At 41.9% G+C, this 23075-nt stretch overlaps 1 long non-coding RNA gene across 1 annotated transcript; it reads right to left on the bottom strand.

The window, feature by feature from the left end:
- Positions 1-4837: 4837 nt before the first annotated feature.
- LOC122460445 lies at positions 4838-22707 on the bottom strand. Its single transcript, XR_006281751.1, has 3 exons — positions 22173-22707; positions 21116-21279; positions 4838-6482 (listed from the first exon to the last, which is right to left on the bottom strand). It is a non-coding gene; the product is annotated as an uncharacterized LOC122460445 (long non-coding RNA).
- Between the last annotated feature and the right edge of the window lie 368 nt (positions 22708-23075).

Raw genomic sequence — 23075 nt, 5'->3', positions numbered from 1 at the left:
TGAACCAATTAAATTGGTTCAGGAAGTTGCTAAATTGAGGCAGGGGCCATTACAGCAGACCTGGAACACCAGAATGCAGCAGTACTCCCAGCAACATCCCACCACTCCTTGGTGATTTATCCACAATACATTCTCCCAGTGACAAGGAATTCCCAGGCTGGAAATCCCTAGCTAGCTGATAAAGCTAACTGTACAGCCCCCTGTACAGCCCCTTTGGGCCACTAGAGGAGCACAAAAGGTATGTAGATGAAGTCTGAATCTGGCCTTATTTGTAGAAAGTGGCTAAGTGACATGTAACAGGGAGGCATAACCAACCAAAACCATTTGAAAGATGTAAACACCATTGAGAAATTAGAATTGGTGCAAGGCAATATTTCAAAGAGAAATAGGAAGAAATTAAGGCTGAATATCAGAAGGAAGTTTCCTGGCAGTGAAAGAAATGCAAGAAGCCCCAGCCATTCCTGAAACACTTAAAAAAAAAGACTAGAAAAATTTGAGCCTTGATTTTTCTCTTAGAATAAATCTAAAAAGGAAGAACTGGAGGCAACATACTAGCTACTGAGTGGTCAAAATTGACACCCTCTTACACAGTAAAAAGACTCCAGTATGAGTCAGCCATCATAGGAAAAAATACAAATATTTACATGTGTCTTTCCAACCCCACCTTCCAATCAGCCAACAAGCATTACATCTAATGTTAAGATGTAAGTTCCATACAAGAACAGCTGTTGGTTTTCTGGAAAACCATTTGAACCTTGAACATTTCACAGCATGTTTTAAAAAATTCTTTGACAGTGAGTGCGCAGTGATTCTACGTTTATCTGTGAGATGTTAATATACCCTTTATATGAGAATGTGAGACATCCCTATGCCATTAGCATATTCACTCATGGAATTTGGAGTACTTTTAAACAGTTGTGTAATATTTTTGCCTCATTCAAATAAAGCAATGGGAATTCCCATTCTCCATTTGGATCTAGTGCTGCATACAATACTTTAGGATGTACAAGTCAGTGTATGCCTTTGCTTCAGTTCCCGCAAGTGCATTGGTATCATAAGGAGAGGATGCCAGGATTCACCCTGGTAACAGCATCAGGATGGGGCAGAAAGATGGATGAACCTTTTTACCATGGTATATGCCAATCATAGCTGAGAATAACTGAGCAAGGAGTGTAATTAGCACCTCAATTGATAACATGATGGTCCTAAATGTAGAATATAAAACTTTTTTCCTGGATTAGGTGTATCGATCATACCTTTGTACAGAGGATTGCAAAATTCCCCATACTTTTGTCAGAACACTTGGTGAATCTTACACCAAATATACTTTGTTCCTGTGCATTTTAAATACTGGGAATGGTTGAATCCTAGTGGACAGCTATTGTTGGACCATTGTAGCTTTTTCTCTGAATACACAAATTGTTTGATTATATGCATCAATGCCAATTGTTAAATTGCATGTACATTGTACCACATGAATTTTTATGCTCATAATATATTCTGAAACAAAATAGTATATCTGGCTACAGTATATCAAATAGGATAAATCAGATGACCTCTATAAACTTTTATGCAATAGCCATGTGCAGAATTCAAATTCACCATGTTTTATTATTTTTGTCTCTATAGCCCAACTGAAAACAATATTGCAAATATTTGATCTGGGATATTCAAAATTAGAGCTGTGCTGCTTAGTAATGTTTGTTCATACAAGTCATGTGGTAGTTTCCCTGACTGGAGGAGTGCATGGGGACTTCTAGCAAGACTAGTAACATGTGCAAATTAAAAAGGCCATTACCCTGATTATTCTGTAATGAGACACTGAAATCACCTTCCACAAGCATTTGTGCTATTATAGCTATAGTGCCATTCTTGCTTAGACTGGCAAGGCTTTTCTTTTGTTTTCAATAACCTATGTACATGATAGCCCTGTAATATTTACAATAGGAAAAAAGTTTAACAGTCATTCAAATGTCCATGTAAGCATGGCTAAAACAAAATCATTTTCAAATTTGAATGGGTGTTTGTAGATTTATCTCAGTGTTTGCTCAGCTATTTGGTCCTCATCTTAGTTTGGGTAAAGTTCACACTTGTGCATAGAGCTATCCCAAAGTATGCAATACTAAAGGCCAATTTAAGCCCTATGTGATGTTGTACCCCATAATGCTTTATAGAAATATGCTTATTGGTGTAAATATGATACAACTTGAATATGTTTTATGTAACATATCTTTGCAAAGATTATGAGCCACTGAATATATGCATCCTATTTGTATGTATATAGGATTTTTATATCTGAAGTTGAGCGTTTGCTCTATGCTTGTATTTAAAGTGTTTGCTGTAGGAAGCACACAAGATGGATTTTGTCAACATAGCGTGAAGGGGTTATTCAAGCGTGAAGGGGTTATTCAAGTAATTGGGAGTACTTAACAGTGGACTTTGAGAGAGGCCAATCCACATCTGAGCTTTCCTGAGAATGCTCAAAACATGTAAACAATGGTGTCAGCCTGCAAAAAGCTGCATCATTCATAGACTGACTTGCCCAGATGCCTAGAGACCTCATATTGTGGCTGTGATGTTGCCCAAGAGAAAGACTATACAAGGCCCTGGAAGCCCCTGCATTTTGTCTTCAGCTGGCTCAAAAGATAACCTTTCCACCCCAAGAGATGCCCCAAAAAAACTGGAACAAAGGACAGTAATTACGGGGGTGTGAGTGATTGCTGGACCCAGACTAGGAAGAGGTCTAGTCTGTAAAAGAAGCTTATTGGAACATCTGAGGGCAAGATTTATCTGCATTTAGTTTCCTCCTGTATTAGGCTTAGGCTTGCATATTTTGTTTTATTTTGCTCGGTAACTTACTTTGTTCTGTCTGTTATTACATGGAACCACTTAAATCCTACTTTATATTCAATAAAAATTTTACTTAATTAACCCAGAACAAGTAATTAATTCCTGGGGGAGCAAACAGCTGTGCATTTCTGTGTTAGAGAGGGTGAACAATTTATGAGTTTTCCTTGTACAAGCTTTATACAGAGTAAAATGGATTTGGATCCCATTGGAAATTGGATATCTGGGTGTTAGACAGGAGCAATTCTTAAGCTGTTTTCAGTTAAGCCTGCAGCTTTTGAGGGATGTGGTTCATACCTGGGTCTGTGTTTGTAGCAGGCTAGTGTGTCTGACTCAACAAGGCAGGGTACTGAAGTCCCAAGCTGCCAGGGAAAATGGGCTCAGAGGTAGTCCCAGCACATCAGTTGGCAGTCACAATGGCATTTGTGACCCAACCTGTCACACCCTATTTAGAATTTAAGTGATGAATAGGTCTTGTGCTGGCCCTCTGCACAGGGGTGAATTTCACCCTGTATTTGCATAAGTCTTCATCCTTTTGGAGCCTTTTATTAAAGCACCAGACTGCTCTCAGCAACTTGTGGTGCAACTGCATTAAAGTCACTGAGGTTGGACCAGATATGATGGCAAGGTTTTGCCAGTAGTTTTGCAATACATAGTAAAAGACCTAAAATAGAATGGATTTTCAAAATTAAGTGGGATTTAATCTCATTCTTTCAGTGTAATAGCTTTCTGTTACTCCAATTCCTTTAGGGTTTCAACCTGCTAGACTTCCTGCTTTCAAAGAATGCAAAGCTAGCATGTCAGATCTGTAGTTGGTCCCACTGGAGTTATGAAGGTTTATAGTAATTTACTAATCAATTTTAGCACATGCTTTGTGAGAGGGGTGAATTGTTGTATTTTTGACAGTATATCAATGAAACAAATGTTTATTTTCTGGGATATTGAATTAAGAAGGTATCTGCTAGTAAAAGGTGGTCAGTCTGGTTATAGATTCATATGTAGACTTGTCTGGTCTTTAAAGAAGGTGGTAGCAGTAGCAACTCATTTTGTTGGACTTTCTTTTTGACCTTTTAATAGGGTTATCTTTATTCTTCCATCCAAAACTATTTCAGGAGTTGCCTAGAAGGAACAGAGTGGGGATAAGGAGTTTCACTAGCAGAATGAGAGAGGGGAAAGGTGACCTACTGTTTGCTAGTTCCATTTGGTCAGATCAAAAGCCCTATGTGACAGATTGCACCCCAGTGGAGACAGTCTGGGAACTGGGGGAAACTGCTGTGACTCTAAGACACACAACTGTTGGGGGACACAGCCAGCCTCACCCAGGCCCTGTTATCACCCAACACAACAGCAGGTGGTGCTACCTGAGTGCCAGCAGCAGGCACCAGCCAATTTCTCATATCCCCAGGCATGTACCCCTCTCCAGAGTATGAACCCAAAATTATACCATCTTGCACTGGATAGCATACAGTGTAGACTCATTAATATATCCACCCCTCTCTCAATATGGAGAGGGATATGCACAGTACACTTGTGTTAAACCAAGCTGAGATTTTCTGCATACACTTCAGTCAAAGTCACACTGGGTTAGATTAAAACATATGAGTTTATTAACTACAAAAGAGATTTTAAGTGATTATAAAGTGATAGCAAACAGATCAAAAGCAGATTGCCTAGTAAATAAACAAAACCACAAACTAAGTCTTAGATACTAGAAAGATAAGAATTAGCAGCTGATATGGCTGTCCCAGGGCCACCTGAGCAGCCCTTGGGTGGCCCTAGAGTCTGCCACACTGATTGCTGTAGAAGTCATGGCAGTCATAGAAAGACATGGAATCTTACTAATGGCCAATTACACTGAATGGGCCAGTCACAACCTGCTATTTAGATTGACACTTACTCGGCAAGATGCTTCCAATCTTGTGAAATGCAGATAGTCAATATTCATTACTTCAGATGAAAAAATGTTACATGCATAGAAATAGGATAATCATATTCAGCAACTTTTCCATAGACACTTGCCACGATACATCTTGTACAAAACGCATCATGATTATGCCATCATATCATGATATGGGGTACAGTATCACATCCTAATTTGACAATCCCCAATAGAGGATGGGTTCCACCTTTCCATTGCCACTGGTCAGCTGCCCTCTCTCTAGGCTGCTATGACTGCATATCTTAGCATCTTAGCTCCTCCAGATATGATGTAGAGGTATAGGAAATTTTCCTTGCTGCTATATCAGGAACTAGTTGTAGTATAGTCTGCAATGCAATACAGACTAGAGCGGGTCAAAAAGTGTTTAATTTTTAGTGGAAATTTGAATATGAAAAATGACCAAACACCCCAATATTCTGTTTTCATCTGAAATTTTAATTTTGGGGTGTCCATAACAAAGGGAAGTTTTCTGCAAATAGATACTTTCCCCACAAAATTTGTTTAATCAAAAACCAGTTTCAACAGAAAAATTTTAGCCAACTGTAATAGGCCACAATGAGACCAGTATGTCAGATGAAGGTTCAGAATGTTGGTGGGTGGGTTTTGTATTGAAGACATTTGTTTGACAGATAATTACTGAAATGCTTGGATGAAGCAGCACATTTTAAGGAGGGAGTGGAATGAAGAGCAATGGTTATTTGGAATATTCTAGAGGTGTAAGGAGCACCATAAGAGAAAGATGGGCCTATGAGAAGGATACAAAGGGAACAATTAGGCAGGAGGCATGGGTGGAACAAATGGCAGGGTAAAAAGGGCAGCAAAAACATCCACAGTCACCACCCCCCCCTTCTCCACCATGTTCTAATCTTTGGCAACTCATTATTGCTGCTGCTCCTCTGTGCCAGAATACACTAAACAATTAGGGTCCCAGTAGTGTTCCAGTTGCACCACAACTCACATGAGCACTCTAGATGCTTCAGTAACTAGGTCTTTAGGTTCTAGTCCTGGTGGATCCCAATAACCATTCAGATACAAGGATAAATGGAAAAATTTTTTTTGCTAGGGCTGGTAGGAAAGGGAAAGGTTAGGAACAGCCTAGATACAGAGGCTTAAAACACTTACAGTTCACAGTGAGTGATAGCAGTAAATGTTTGGGCCCCTGGGGACACTCCAATCAAGAGTCAGGCTCTTTAGTGCTAGTGTCTGGAGTGCCCTCTCCAATCCAGTTGCTATTCAAACTGGAGCTTGTGGGTTTCCAAGCCAGGCTCAGTTAATCTCTTTAGGGTCTCTGCTCTGGCTCCCAGAACTCAGTAGGTCCTGCAGCTTCCCCATAAGTCTCAACTGACGTGCATGCCACTAATGTCTGTCACTCAGAGCCTGTTCCACACATAGCTCTGCATCCCTTCCTGTCTCCAGCTTCTTTCCAGCCCCTGGCTTGCCATGCAACTGCTGCTTCACCTTCCCTCCATCTCTTCACTTGCCATACAGCCAATGTCTCCAAACGGACCCTGGCCACTTCTTGGTTCAGGACCTTTCCCTTTTCCAGGCCAGGGGTAAGGGAAGTGCAGTGGGGAAGGGGCTGATGGGAGTTGTAGTCCCCCCTTTGCAGATCTATCACAATTCTGTCATCATGCCAATGCGTGAGTTTTTGGAATCAGCTTATTCCCCTGGCTCAGCGTAGTGGTCTTGCCATACTCTAGAAACAAAAATGCATTTTACTTATCTGTGGACTTTTACTAAAGAACTACATTTTTATACCAATTGACACTTGAGCCCAGATGCAAAAGGTGCATAAAGATCAAAGGCATGATTGCATCTGGTCCTGCATGAGTAGATAAAAGAGGCTCCTTTGCACCCCCATTTAGGGGCCAGGCACAGTGAGTTTCATGTGCCTTTCTGAGTGCAAAGACTTTAGAAACACTATAGGCGGTGGCAGCAGCAGCAGCAATAGCCTCTAAGAATGTGGAGAAGGGTCTCATCATGGTCTTGCCCTCCAACACTGACAGAGCTGACCAGGGCAGAGAGGAGTACATGCTGCATCTTCAAGATAGCTCCAGCTTACACTATTGAAGATTTGTGCCTGAATTCTGGGGAGCTAAGCAGTGATGGGGGGCAGCACAATGCTGCAACTTAAAAAGCAAAAAAATTAGCAAAAGAGAAATTTCCATCACTCTGACCTGCATGAACACTCTAGATTGGTGTGCTGCTCACCCAAAACACTGCTCCAAAGAACTGCAACAATTGTTCACAGCCTTTATTTTTAGGCTTTCCTATGGACCTCATCCCCATACTACCTGGGCCCCTCATGAATATTAAAGAATTAATCCTTTAACCCCTTGGAAGTAGGGAAAATTATCCCCATTTTACAGGCTGGCAACTGAGGCACTGCAGGATAAAGTGACTTGCCCAAAGTTAAAGGAAGTTTGTGGCAGAGCTGGAAAGAGAACCCAGATGATTCTGAGTTAGTCTGATGCCATAATCATGAAACCATCCTTCCTCAAGGTATATATCTACATGGGGATAAAAACCAATGGCTGGCCTTGGTCAGCTGACTCAGGTTCATGGGGGCTCAGGCTCTGGGACTGTAAAATTGCTTTGTAGACATTCAGAGCAGCCCTAGCTCTAGCCCCCTCAAGAGTACAGGGTCTTAGAGATTGAGCTGCAGTGCAAATCCAAACATCTACCCTGCAATTAAACAGCCCCTTATCTTGAGCTCCATGAGTCTGAGTCACCTGGGTTTAATTGCATTGTAGACATACCCTTTGAGGCTCTCATTCAAGTAAACTCCTGCTTAACTTTAAACACCTGTTGAAGCCAATGGGACTTAAGCACATGTTTAAGTGATCGGCTGAATAATTCAGCCAAGTTCGGGCTATTAGAGATAAAGAATAAAGATCAAATTTTGGCTGCAACAGTCTAAAGAGACTGGATATTTAACTAGTAGAGCTGTGGAGAGAAGTTTAACATAATTCTGAGTTAACTTGGGGGGGGAAAGCCCTTGCCCCCAACCCCAACATGCAGCCTCCTCTTGACTAACAAAAACCCAAACAAATAGGAATCAGTCAAAATATTCTCTTATCCAGGCATCTGAGGAGCCAACAGCAAATGTTTTACTTCAAGGGTTTCCAACCATGTTCTCAAAGCATAATTTGATATCTATTTTAGATTTTCTCTTTGTGAATATATGAGCTATAGGTATGTAAGAGCACATTTTCCCTAAACATACACAGTAGGAAGCAATAATTGCTTTAATGCTAAGTTTTGCAACTCAAATGCTGTTATTTGTATCCTTTACAATTTTGCCATAAGCTGACTTGAGGAATCCATCTGCATTATAGGCAGACAGAGCAAAAAATAAGCAGGAAAAAGGAAAATCATCATCAATTGCCACCAAACATTAGCTTATCAAATTACAGTTGGTTACAATTTCCCCCAAAAAAATCAGTGTGCAAACTTGCAGGTGTCCAAGGACTAGTACTGCAAAAGGAAAAAACTGGCAATAAAGCCACAAGGGCACCTAGCATTCTTATTCAATTTTCTACAAGTCATTTTCTGATGTGTTTGCAATGTTGCCTTTTTTTTTTAAGCCAAGCTTGAACTAACATGTTTACAACTAAACCTAAGCATGATTATGCATTTTGTATAGGAGTAAGTTTGCACTGCAACTGATAGCAAATGCTAAAACACATTGAAGGTGAAAAACAAGGATTAATAAGCACATTAAGATACCCAAGAAGAAAACAGACAGCCTCAAGAGAAAGTTTTTAGAGCAATATGTATGCTTATCAGAATGAGAGTCCACTGATAAAGAGATGAAAACTTTAGAAAAGTCATGATTCATTTGACATCAGAAAAAGATTAAGAATTTTGTCAACTCGAACCTCAATCATAGAAATTAGATATGGAAAAAAGCATATTGGCTCATGCAGTCCTCTGCCCTCCTACTACATGTTTCAGAGTAGCAGCCGTGTTAGTCTGTATTCGCAAAAAGAAAAGGAGTACTTGTGGCACCTTAGAGACTAACAAATTTATTAGAGCATAAGCTTTCGTGAGCTACAGCTCACTTGATGAAGTGAGCTGTAGCTCACGAAAGCTTATGCTCTAATAAATTTGTTAGTCTCTAAGGTCTCCTACTACATGTTTCCCACAGTAAGTTTGCTGTCGCTTTGATCAGTCTAGTATTAAGTGTGCTCATAGATGTGGTTTCTGGGACCTCTCTTGAGAGAATATAATTAAAGGCCTGATTCTGTAATGAACTAGCAGGAACAAAGTCTCACTGATGTCAATGGGATTCCATGGGGGTACAGGTATCTATGGTGGCACATCTACCTGGAGATTGAGGGCTCAATACATCAGAGTCAGGCAGTTTTTCCCCTTATAGTCATTTTTTTAATTCTACTCAGTTATTTCTAATTATACAGTCTTGCATTACCATAAATAATTACTTTCCACCCTTGGTATTTATCCCCTTGATATAGTTCTAAACCAGGGGTGGCCAAACTGCAGCTCTTGAGCCGTATGCAGCTCTTTTCTCTCTTCAAGTGCAGCTCCACACCCACCATTCCCCACCTACCAGACTGGGGGCAGAGCTCAGGGCTTCTGCCCTGCAGTGTGATGGTGGGGCTAGGGACTTCTTCCAGACAACTGCTGCCTGTAAGAGTTGGGGAGAGGCATAGTGTAAAGATTCAGCCCTTCCAACAGCTTGAGTCATATGCCCCCAGGCACACTCCCCCTCTTTCCCTCAGCAGCCCCTCCCTTCAGCTCCCAGGTGTTAGCTCTGTGTGGAGAGGCAGTGGCAAACAGCTGGGAGGGGTCTCTGCTTCCACTCCTTGGGGAGAGACAGCAGCTGAAGCTCCAAGCCCCAAGTCCTGGAGGTATGCCCCAGCTCTTGTACTTCTGAAGATTTCATATGCATACCAAATTCAGTCCATTTTGTTCAATTTTATGGTCATAGGATTTTAGAAATCAAATTTCATGATCTCATATTTAAATCTGAAGTTTCAGTGTTGTAATTGTAGGGGTCCTGACCCAAAAGGGAGCTCTGTGTGTGTGTCAAGGTTATTGCAGGGAGGATTGCAGTACTGCTATCCTTACTTCTGTGCTGCTGGTGGGGTGCTGCCTTCACAGCTGGAGAGCAGCAGATGCTGGCCAGGAGCCCAGCTCTGAAGATAGAGCTGCCACCAGCAGCACCACAGAAATAAGGATGGCATGGTATGGTATTGCCACCTTTACTTCTGTAGAGCTGGGTTCCTGGCCAACAGCTACCAGTCTCTGGCTGCTCAGCTCTGAAGGCACTGCAGAAGGGTGGCAATACTGCAACCTCCCTATAATAACCTTGACCTCCCTTGCAACTCCCTTTTTTGTCAGGGCCCCCAATTTAAGAAGCCTGGTCTCCCCCATGAAAACTATTGTACTGAGTGAAAGCACACAAGAGACCAGATTTCATGGTCTGTGATGCATTCTTCATGCCTGTGAATTTGGCAGGTCTACATATGTGGCTCAGAGGGTCAATAAGTTTGGTCACCCCAGTTATAGACTTATGTTCCAACTTATCCAGGCTCTCTAGTTTTTAATCCTTCCTCAAGTAATATAATATAGGTTCTTAGCCCCAGTTAGATTACTGAAAATCTACAATTCTGTTCCAAGATAGCTGTTGGTAAAACTGGAGAGAAGGTGAGGGAGAAAATTAAAAAATTCAAAGGCTCAGGAAACAAGTTTCCTAGTATATTACAAAAATTACTGTGATGACTGTCTTGTGACCCATACAGGAAGAGAAAGTGGCTCCCAATAAAATGAAGCATCAGATTGAAGTTAGCAGCATCTTAATTCCTTGTAGCGGTTTACAGTTTTACAGATGAAAAATGAAAGGAAGAAGAGAAACCTCCTGCTTCCTGTTGGATAAAATTAATCTACAACGATAAAACATTTTAATTTCAGTGGGTGTCATCTTATACTTACGAGAGGGTAAAAAAGGACTATTTAAAATTGATTAAAGGATTTTAAAAACAAAGTCAAGGCATAACTAAGCTATGGAATAAATTATGCCAAGATTTTATCTGAGCTGTTCTGAATTACCAATTGTGTATGAATTATCCTGCAAACATAGTCCTATTTGTGAATCATTGGCAAAACAAGCTTGGTTTCTGCAAAAATATTTATGATTTGGAGTTATTCACCAATTAGTTAAACAATTTTCAGTCTATGGGATGCTCACAGGCTGTTCCTTTCAACTATTTATTTGGTTATTCATGGTATGTGACTGGTTGCCTCAGTCAGTTTTGTTTTGGCTCCCTAATTGGATGAGGCTTTTAAATGGAAGGATAGGAAATAATGACAAAACAGGAAATAGTAAATAACTAAGACTGTGTGCAAGTATGGGTATTCTTATAAAGAGTCATTCTTCAAATATTTATATGTATTAACCTGCTTGTGGGAGCATTTTGTAGAATCTTAAGATTAGAAGGAACCTCAAGAGGTTATGACAGGTTTCAGAGTAGCAGCTGTGTTAGTCTATTCTCAAAAAGCAAAGGAGTACTTGTGGCAACTTAGAGACTAACAAATTTATTTGAGCATAAGCTTTCGTGAGCTACAGCTCACTTCATCAGATGCATTCAGTGGAAAATACAGGGGGGAGATTTATATACACACACAGAGAACATGAAACAATGGGTTTATCAGACACACTGTAAGGAGAGTGATCACTTAAGATAAGCCATCACCAGCAGCAGGGGGGGAAAGGAGGAAAACTTTCCATGGTGACAAGCAAGGTAGGCTATTTCCAGCAGTTAACAAGAATATCTGAGGAACAGTGGGGGGTGGTGGTGGGGGGGGGGGAGAGAAATACCATGGGGAAATAGGCTTGAATAGAGACTGGGAATGGATGAGTCATTACACAAAGTAAAACTAAATTAATTGTATCCAGTTTGCAAACTAATTCCAATTCAGCAGTCTCTCCTTGGAGTCTGTTTTTGAAGCTTTTTTGTTGAAGGATAGCCACTCTCAGGTCTAATCGAGTGACCAAAGAGACTGAAGTGTTCTACAACTGGTTTTTGAATGTTATAATTCTTGACGTCTGATTTGTGTCCATTCATTCTTTTACGTAGAGACTGTCCAGTTTGACCAATGTATATGGCAGAGGGGCATTGCTGGCACATGATGGCATATATCACATTGGTAGATGTGCAAGTGAATGAGCCTCTGATAGTGTGGCTGATGCGATTAGGTCCTATGATGGTGTCCCCTAAATAGATAGGAGGGGAATAGTTGGCAATGGGCTTTGTTGCAAGGATAGGTTCCTGGGTTAGTGGTTCTGTTGTGGTGTGTGGTTGCTGGTGAGGATTTGCTTCCGATTGGGGGGCTGTCTGTAAGCAAGGACTGGCCTGTCTCCCAATTCTGGGAGAGTGATGGGTCGTTCTTCAGGATAGGTTGTAGATCCTTGATGTGTTGAAGAGGTTTTAGTTGGGGGCTGAAGGTGATGCCTAGTGGCCTTCTGTTATTTTCTTTGTTGGGCCTGTCCTGTAGTAGGTGACTTCTGGGTACTCTTCTGGCTCTGTCAATCTGTTTCTTCACTTCAGCAGGTGGGTATTGTAGTTGTAGGAATGCATGATAGAGATCTTGTAGGTGTTTGTCTCTGAGGGGTTGGAGCAAAGGCGGTTATATCGTAGAGCTTGGCTGTAGACAATGGATCGTGTGGTGTGATCTGGATGAAAGCTAGAGGCATGTAGGTAGGAATAGCGGTCAGTAGGTTTCTGATATAGGGTGGTGTTTATGTGGTCATCGCTTATTAGCACCGTAGTGTCCAGGAAGTGGATCTCTTGTGTGGACTGGTCCAGGCTGAGGTTGATGGTGAGATGGAAATTGTTGAAATCCTGGTGGAATTGCTCAAGGGCTTCTTTTCCATGGGTCCAGATGTCATCAATGTAGCGCAAGTAGAGTAGGGGCATTAGGGGATGAGAGCTGAGGAAGCGTTGTTCTAAGTCAGCCATAAAAATGTTGGCATACTGTGGGGCCATGCGGGTACCCATTGCAGTGCTGCTGATTTGAAGGTATACATTGTCCCCAAATGTGAAATAGTTATGGGTGAGGACAAAGTCAAAGTTCAGCCACCAGGTTAGCCGTGACATTATCGGGGATACTGTTCCTGACAGCTTGAAGTCCATCTTTGTGTGGAATGTTGGTGTAGAGGGCTTCTACATCCATTGTGGCTAGGATGGTGTTTTTAGGAAGATCACCAATGGACTGTAGTTTCCTCAGGAAGTCAGTGGTGTCTCGAAGATAGCTGGGAGTGCTGGTAACAAAGGGCCTGAGGAGGGAGTCTACATAGCCAGACAATCCTGCTGTCAGGGTGCCAATGCCTGAGATGATGGGGCATCCAGGATTTCCAGGTTTATGGATCTTCGGTAGCAGATAGAATACCCCAGGTCGGGGTTCTAGGGGTGTCTGTGCCGATTTGTTCTTGTGCTTTTTCAGGGAGTTTCTTGAGCAAATGCTGTAGTTTCTTTTGGTAACTCTGGGATCAGAGGGTAATGGAACAGTATCCCTGATAATGTCACGGCTAATGTGGTGGCTGAACTTTGTGACTTTGTCCTCACCCATAACTATTTCACATTTCAGTGCTTAACAACCCTGACAGGAAGATTTTCCTAATATCTAACCCAACCACCCTGGCTGCAATTGAAGCCCATTGCTTCTTCTCCTATCTTCAGAGGCCAAGGCAAGCAAGTTCTCCCTTCTCCTTGTAACAACCTTTTATGTGCTTGAAAACTAATGTCCCCACTCAGTCTTTTCTTCAGAAAAAAGAAATCCAAGGTTTTTTTCAGTCTTCCCTCATAGGTCTTTTTTCTATACCTTTAATCATTTTTGTTCCTCTTCTCCAGACTGTCTCCAATTTGTCCACATCTTTCCTGAATTGTAGTGCCCAGAACTGGACACAATACTCTAGTTGAGGCCTAATCAGCACAGAGTAGAGTGTAAGAATTACTTCTTGCATCTTGCTTACAACACTCCTGATAATGCATATTTGGTCTTGCTCAGAATTAAGAACATAAGTGTTCACAAACTTTGTTTTGTAGTATTCAGCCTACTTAAGCTCTTCTGCTCAATAATTTTTAGGTACTTAGGTATTACAGTTCTAGGTACCACTATAACTGGATGGATGAAAGATTTGAAAAGGATTAGACATCTATGAGTATGAATATATAGTTAGAGATGATAAAAATGTATAAGGGCCCTTAAATCCTAGATTCCAGAATATGTCAGCTACCAACTGCCTTGGATTAGGAAGAAATTTACCCTATGGACAGTTATGAAATAACCTGACTATTATGGGGGGATTACTCCTTCTGACTGGCCAGTGTAGATGGGCCATTGTTCTGTTTTGATATGTCAATTTGTATGTTCCTATATTTATTCCAAGCTATTCTTAGCATATGCACAATGTGCCTCAGGTGGCATGTGACCAGGATTCATCACCAAATTTAGTCTGCTGGTTGTTCATTAGCTTGCCTGGCTTGTGCCAGATACTGATGGGAAGTGTGATTTGAATTCTGATCCATGCCCCCCTCCAAGCTGTTTAGATAGTGGATATGATAATCTTTCACACAAATCCCTGATTCACACTTGTACATGGCTAGGTAGGCATCCATTGAAATTGGATCTGTAAACAAAGTATTCATATAAATATGTTGTAATTCACATTCATGATGCCTACAAACTCCCTGAAAATCAAACCCTTAGATTGTAAGCCTCTTAGATCAGTGATTATTTCTCCCTCAATATTTTTTTGACAGAACTGTACCTAATGACAAATAATGTCAAGATTTATCAAATTTAGATGCCTATTTTTCAGTTTAATTACTTAATTCAGTGTTTAACTTTCATCTAGGTACCTAAGTGATTGTCCAGTGGGCCAGCAGGTGAGCACAGAATTTCTTGTTATAGCCAAAGGTATAGACAAGCAATAGGTTCAGGTGATCTTAAAAATCAGCTTCCTACCTGCTTCTGATTCTGCAGTTCAGCTATTAGAGGCCTAAAGGTGAAAATGAGCCTGAGTGACCAGAAATGGAACAGACAGATAAAAGGGCAAGTTTGGCAATTGTGAGAATGGACAGGTAGTTAAATATGAACAATGGCAGCTAGAGGGAAGGTTTGAGAGGCTGTGCGGTGGCTTGCTTTGGAAGAGAGGGGACTGCTTTTTAATCTGAGGTATTACATTAAATACATGAATGCACCCTTAAGATAAATTTGCATGCACAAAATTTGGGGAATAAAAAAGTTCATAGTAATATGATCTCACTTTAGCAGCTGCAAAATTGGAATAATATCTTTTGTAAATAACTTTGAGACTGATTAAAAGTGCTATATTAAAAAAGTTAGGTATCATTAACATATCAAGTAGCAAGACTTTGCCTTAAATCCCAATAGCAACCCAGGGGCTTCTGTTAAGACACATTTGTCACCCACCCCACCCTCCTAGTAAGTGGATAGTGTAAATAGTTTAAAGACACTTCCCCATAGACCATGGGCACAGCTATCCATGCAGGTCCAACTATGACAGAAAATGCTGAATAGTAATCGACTGAGTTTAACACTGTGGAAAGTCAGTTCAGTTTGGATGCTTAACCAGACTATCTGAATTATGCATACCTCTTGGCCTGCAAGCTAGAGCTGGAAATCTGCTGAGAAGAGACTCTCCGATTACTTCCTCCTCCCAATTGCAATGAAAATACCCAGAGAACAGTGTGTTTCGTTTGGGGTGGGAGGTAGGGGGGCATGTTTTGGCACTTCTAGTCTGGCTGGGAAATAAGTAGAGTGGCACATGGATGTTACAAAGTAGTGTGGGGGCTTGGGGGTGGGGAGGTGAGTAATCAAACTTGCCCCACATTCTTCATCCTAAAAATATTAGCTCAAGTTTAATATAGGATCAATAGGTTTTGCATAGCTACAGCTTTCAGTACAAAATCAGTTTTAATACCTTGGGTCAAATTAATTCCTAATGCAACACCTGTGAAGACATTTTTCTGGTGTTTAATATCTTGAATTAAGGAACAGTTTCTACTTGTATTAAAGCATTCATAGGGGCTTTTGTCAGATGAAGAAACATTCAGTCTGGTTATCAGATATCAGGATTGTGAAAGGTTGGCTGTTAATTAGCTCCAGACATTAGAATACCCAGAAAAAACAAAAAGGAAAATATGATTATTATGCACCAAGTATGATGAATCTTATCTTTGAAAACTCGTGGCGAACGGGGGAAGTCCCGGATGACTGGAAAAAGGCTAATGTAGTGCCCATCTTTAAAAAAGGGAAGAAGGAGGATCCTGGGAACTACAGGCCGGTCAGCCTCACCTCAGTCCCTGGAAAAATCATGGAGCAGGTCCTCAAAGAATCAATCCTGAAGCACTTAGAGGAGAGGAAAGTGATCAGGAACAGTCAGCATGGATTCACCAAGGGAAGGTCATGCCTGACTAATCTAATCGCCTTTTATGATGAGATTACTGGTTCTGTGGATGAAGGGAAAGCAGTGGATGTATTGTTTCTTGACTTTAGCAAAGCTTTTGACACGGTCTCCCACAGCATTCTTGTCAGCAAGTTAAGGAAGTATGGGCTGGATGAATGCACTATAAGGTGGGTAGAAAGCTGGCTAGATTGTCGGGCTCAACGGGTAGTGATCAATGGCTCCATGTCTAGTTGGCAGCCGGTGTCAAGTGGAGTGCCCCAGGGGTCGGTCCTGGGGCCCGTTTTGTTCAATATCTTCATAAATGATCTGGAGGATGGTGTGGATTGCACTCTCAGCAAATTTGCGGATGATACTAAACTGGGAGGAGTGGTAGATACGCTGGAGGGGAGGGATAGGATACAGAAGGACCTAGACAAATTGGAAGATTGGGCCAAAAGAAATCTAATGAGGTTCAATAAGGATAAATGCAGGGTCCTGCACTTAGGATGGAAGAATCCAATGCACCGCTACAGACTAGGGACCGAATGGCTCGGCAGCAGTTCTGCGGAAAAGGACCTAGGGGTGACAGTGGACGAGAAGCTGGATATGAGTCAGCAGTGTGCCCTTGTTGCCAAGAAGGCCAATGGCATTTTGGGATGTATAAGTAGGGGCATAGCGAGCAGATCGAGGGACGTGATCGTTCCCCTCTATTCGACACTGGTGAGGCCTCATCTGGAGTACTGTGTCCAGTTTTGGGCCCCACACTACAGGAAGGATGTGGATAAATTGGAAAGAGTACAACGAAGGGCAACGAAAATGATTAGGGGTCTAGAGCACATGACTTATGAGGAGAGGCTGAGGGAGCTGGGATTGTTTAGTCTGCAGAAGAGAAGAATGAGGGGGGATTTGATAGCTGCTTTCAACTACCTGAAAGGGGGTTTCAAAGAGGATGGCTCTAGACTGTTCTCAATGGTAGCAGATGACAGAACGAGGAGTAATGGTCTCAAGTTGCAATGGGGGAGGTTTAGATTGGATATTAGGAAAAACTTTTTCACTAAGAGGGTGGTGAAACACTGGAATGCGTTACCTAGGGAGGTGGTAGAATCTCCTTCCTTAGAGGTTTTTAAGGTCAGGCTTGACAAAGCCCTGGCTGGGATGATTTAACTGGGACTTGGTCCTGCTTTGAGCAGGGGGTTGGACTAGATGACCTTCTGGGGTCCCTTCCAACCCTGATATTCTATGATTCTATGAACCTGCAATGTGGCTTTTTTGGTTGGAAGCCCAAATATTGACAAGCCACATATTTTAAAGGAACCATCAGCGTTATGGAAATTCTCATACTGTTAATTGGAGCTCCAAAAAGTGAGGAACACACTATTTTGGACATGCAATCCATGTTTTGTCATTAAAATCCTAAAGTACTATCCAGAATATTTTATATGGATTTTTCCTTGTGACTTAATACAATACAACTTAAAAAACCCCAAAACCTACAAAACAATTTTAATAGGTGTGCTACTTCTTGACAAATTCAGTCAGAGGACATTGCTTCAAGGAAAAAACCAAACATGTACATTAGACTGTTATACTCAACATGCATGTCAAAACAGGTATAGAAAATGGATTGCACTATGAAGTCAATAGATAAGGCCACATTTTCAAAAATATAGTGTTTAACTTGCACCTGGAATCACACCACAAATTGTGCTCACAACCTGTGTAACTGTTTGCGCTCTTATCCTCTGATTTGGTAGGTACAATGCAAGCCTCCTTTAAAAATCTGGTCTAAAAAAGTGTTTTATTTCATCTTGTAATTTCAGTGTCTAATATTTTGGGACTGGGTAAACTCCCTCTGGTGGCTAATTTGATACTTAGAAATCTCTCATGTTGCTGATGACTAAATCAAGTAGACAAAGGACTATGTTCTGTTAACATTAACAGTGTTCTAAGTCAGAAGTTACTTCACTTAAAGGGAGTTGCTCTCAATTTTGTCTGAACTACTGAGGCAAATCTAAACCACTGTGTGAGATCTTGGTACACAATACTATAAGCATGAATATTGCTGAGCTGGTAGCTTTCTAAAAATTCTGTTGCTGATGTGGATGAATGTATTCTCACCACTTATTTAAAAAAAATATCAAATGAGAGGGTAGGGAAGAGGGTTCATGGTCCCATGCCTGTGTGCCTGTCAGTGTTGATGTCTCAACCCCCATGTGTGGGGAAAGAAGAACTTGTGCTGTATTTTCTTAAAGGGTAGTACAACAGTGGTTCTTCCTACACTGCCACATACTAAAGGCTCTGCCGCCATGTAAAACTGACAAATTATTATCCAAGGCCAAATTCTGTCAGGAGTGTCATGTACTCTCCAAAAAAACCACCACACACCCAACACTGCTGTTCAAATTAGAATCAGAATCTACCAAAATAAAAATGTCCCATGTGGTCCACCCAAGAGCACGAGGAATAGGAGAAAGGAGTGAACCTTGAGAACACTGTGCCAAAAGGTAGCAGTGTTGAATGAAATCCAGTGTACTTGACTCCTTAGTGACAGGCCCTGCAAAGTCCTAGTCACACAGTCCCTAGGCAAACCGTTCCACTTCATAATAAGAAAAGGAGTACTTGTGGCACCTTAGAGGCTAACAAATTTGAGCATAAGCTTTTGTGAGCTACAGCTCACTTCATCGGATGCATTTGGTGGAAAATACAGTGGGGAGATTTTTTACACACACACACACACACACACACACACACACACACACACACACACACACACACACCATGAAACAATGGGTTTTATCATCACTCTCCTTACAGCATATGATAAAACCCATTGTTTCATGGGGTGTGTGTGTATATATAAAAATCTCCCCACTGTATTTTCCACTGAATGCATCCAATGAAGTGAGCTGTAGCTCACAAAAGCTTATGCTCAAATAAATTTGTCAGTCTCCAAGGTGCCACAAGTACTCCTTTTCTTTTTGCGAATACAGACTAACACAGCTGCTACTCTGGAACCACTTCATAATGTGTATCTAGATATACACATCTGTTACTCTGGGCTGGTCCTTGGGTTTGAGTAAAAATAGCTGCAGGTTTCTGCACACAGCAAATCATTTGGCCTCTTATTAGTCAGAATTTGGCCAATAAACAATGCTACTCACAGTATTTATTTTTTCCAACCAGCTCTTTGGGCATCCAGGATTCTTTTCCTCCGCTAAAGAGAGCCAAAAGAAATTTCAGACATTAACAGCCTTCTGCCAGTCTAAAAAACCCCTAAACAACCAGTAGTTGTAAAAATGTGTGCCAACCTTCACCTTTTTATTTCTGGCACAGGGGTTCTGACACTTTCACAGGGTTCAGAGTAGCAGCCGTGTTAGTCTGTATTCACAAAAAGAAAGGGAGTACTTGTGGCACCTTAGACTAACAAATTTATTTGAACATAAGCTTTCACAAAAGCTTATGCTCAAATAAGCTTGTTAGTTTCTAAGGTGCCACAAGTACTCCCTTTCTTTGCACAGGGTGGAACTCATTTTAGTATCCAGGTTGTTTCATGGATCTTGTATTTGTGATTGCATAATTGCATAACATCCCTATGACAACAGCAACTGCTTACATAGTAAAGTGACATTAGGAAAGTAATTAATGCATCTGCTGGTTTAAATACAACTTAGACACAGGAAATACAGAGGACGACTCAGCACCCTTTGGCTAGCCTGCTTTCCCCAGACCAGCAGCAAATGCTCCATAGACCAGGGGCCAGCTGGAGAAGTACTGTTCTCAAATCAGCAAATTCAACAGCTGAGTTCAGAATACAGGATGAAATCCTGGCTTTGTTGAAGTCATTGGGAGTTTTGCCATTGGTTTCAAGAAGGCCAGAATTTCACCTATACTCTTTAACCTAAACCATAGACTTTGCTTTTATGAGTTTCTGGATTGTAATCTCAATTTGAACCATTAAAAAGTTCACATAGCTAGTTAGGTAATTGCATGATCCTACTACTGTTACCCTTCTGTGAGAGAGTGTCAGCACAATGGTGCCCCTCCTGGCCAAGCAGGACATGGCCCCTGTTCAGCAGCACTGTCTGTCTGTCCCTGGTGCTCAGGAATCTGAAACCCTCTCTGTTCTCAAGTCCATCAGGTGTTAGGGGATCCCACACTCACCTACTCCACTAGGTTCCTGCTCAGGACAGGTCCCCAAGCTAGACAAGCAGGATCAGCATTCACCAACTCTGACAGTGCCTTGAGCTCCTTCTTACCTTCCTCTGGTCTCTGCAGGCTTGTCCCTTTCTGAGGTGTTTTCCCTGGGTAGCTCCTTGCTCCAACCTACTCACTCCTCTGGTAGCTGCCCCACCCAGCTGCTTCCCAGCCCTTTTATCCTCCCAGCTGCTGGGAGACTACCAATTGGCAGTGGCCAGCTGTGCCTGTATTAACCCTTTGGTTGCTGAACCAGTGTGGGATATATATACCCAATGACGCCTCCTTCTCTCTTCCCTCTTCCCTTCTACTGCTTTGTTATACACGTTATGTCTTTTCTAATATAGAACTCTATGGGGCAGGAGCTTTGTCTTCCTCTTTATTTGTACAGCACTCAGGAAAATGGAGGCTCTCATCATATCCAGCAATTGAAGTTGAAGACCAGTGCAATGTGACTGAGCCCCTCCTAGCAGGTTGCTGGATGCCATTCTGTTCTTCCTAGCCCCTGTGCAGTTCCCACAGGCAAAACCCTTTTTCTCAGGCTGTGGGACCAAGGCTTGGCCCTAAACCAAGGTGTACACAGCAGACATACTCTGGACGCTCGGAAACATTTTTCTTTGATATCTATATTTCATGGACTTATGAAAAGCACTTATCAAAAAGGCGTACAAGTCAGCTTGCTAGTTTTTTTTCCTTACCTCATATAGCTTTCATGAGAAAGGTGGTTAGTGCTCCAGGCTTGTTGTAAAACATATTTGTTGTGTTTGGCATCTATTGCCACTGAGTGGTACCAGGGTGTCTGGATCTGTTATTTTTCCTCCTTCATCCACACGTCACATTTTTTCCCAAGCTTTATTTATATCTGAAGAAATCAGTCATGAGGGGATTTTAAAAAAAGGGAAGCATCCAATAAAAACAATTGTTCCAATTCTTGTTGAACAGAATATCGGTCCCAAAACACAAACTAAAATCCCTCAGATCACTTTGTCACAATGCAAATCCTATGATTTCTAATGATAGTATATTTTTTTAAGATTTCTTTTGAATTTCCTCTGTGTCTCTCTCACTTGTTCAACATGATCAGCCATTGTTACCAGGCATGTATGTCTGCTTGTTATGATAGTTTTCTGCCTTATTACTTGTTTTCCACTTAACAAAAACCTAAACCAGGATCAGATACTATTTTCAGAAGATGTGATCTTTGGCTTTTCAAATATTCTGCTTTTAGGAACAGACTAGAATGACCATTTGAATGGAGGGATAAAAACCATACTTAGATTGTAAACTCTTTGGGGCAGGGCCTGTCTTTTTGTTCTGTAAATGTACAGTGCCTAGCACAGTCCTAGTCCACGACTGGGTCTCCAATGTGCTACAATACTTCTATTACTAAGAATAATATCACCCACACACATGCAGCTTGAGTTCATAGAGTCTGGGAGAAAATGGTGCACTCCCCACCACTGCTTTCCAGCTTCTTTCTGTCTCCTCACTATAGTTTCCTAATCTCTTTCTCTTCATCTTGCTGTTTTCCAGCTTCTTCCTCCCCAATTTATGTTACCAATCTGCTTGAGGCATCAGGTGATCAGGATGAGGCTGCAGGATCATTAAGAGAGGAGATGAAGGAGCACACCAAGTGACTAAATTTTAAAGTTTTGTTAATAAAATAACAGCAGTGCGTGCTGGGAATGCTCTTACATCACTCGGAGGAAGAAAGAAAGCGTAAGTGCCCCAGCCCTAATCCACTTTCATTCTCACACACGCATGACCTGAGGCTGGCCAACCCTGGGTGTAACATCAGAAGAAGAAGGGGAAGGGTGGAAGAGAATTCTGTCCTGTGCACAGGTTGTCCAGGGTCTGCTGTTGATCTCCAATTTCCTTCAGCTCTCTGGAGGGTTTTAACTCCTGGGGTTTTTTAGGGGTGTTTTGTTCAGGGACCTCTGTCCCCTGTGCTCTTTGTACCAGTCCAAGCTGGCTTTCCACACCTTCCTCAGCTTTCCCAAAACACACTGGCTTCAGGGATGCAAGACTGTTGTTTTCCCACTCTCTGGCCTGCACTGTCTCACTGGTTTTCGCAGCCCCTGCAGTTCTCTTCAGCTGAATCCTCCTTTCTCACGGCTGGTTGGGGTTGGAATCCAGGCCCCCGTCCTTCTTGGCAGGCAGCCGAGAGTCGGTTGTGTGCTGTGGCCTTGGGCTGGAGTCAGCATCTTATGTTCGGACCTAGCTGGAGCATTGAGTTAACCCATTCCCTTCTCCCTTCCTCCCACTACAGCCTCTCATACCCTGCAAGGAAACCTTTCACTCCATGCTTACACCTTCAACCCCTCCCAAAATCCTTTCCATGCATATGCATATATAGGCATTAGCAATATACAATGCTGGTGCTTACCCAGGGGACCCCATGGGGGGCAATTTTACTGTGACTGTGACACCCCCTCTCTTATTTTTTAGCCTTTCTATCTCTCATCTTATTTCCCTCATTATCTTCTCAGGTGATGGTCCAAAGGGAGTCAGATGAAATGGTTGGCTATAGAAAAAACAACAGCAACAACAGAATCATGCCATCCAAGCTGCTCTTGCCTTCTGCTGGTCCTCTTACAGCTGCCTGCTTCTGCCTTTGTACAATCAACATTGCACTCTCTCTGCATTCCCAGCACAGAC

This window comes from Dermochelys coriacea, chromosome 5 (assembly GCF_009764565.3).
Source record: "Dermochelys coriacea isolate rDerCor1 chromosome 5, rDerCor1.pri.v4, whole genome shotgun sequence".
Taxonomy (NCBI): Eukaryota; Metazoa; Chordata; order Testudines; family Dermochelyidae; genus Dermochelys; species Dermochelys coriacea.
Note: the sequence above shows the minus strand (reverse complement) of the source record. Positions and strands in the feature narration are given on the sequence as shown.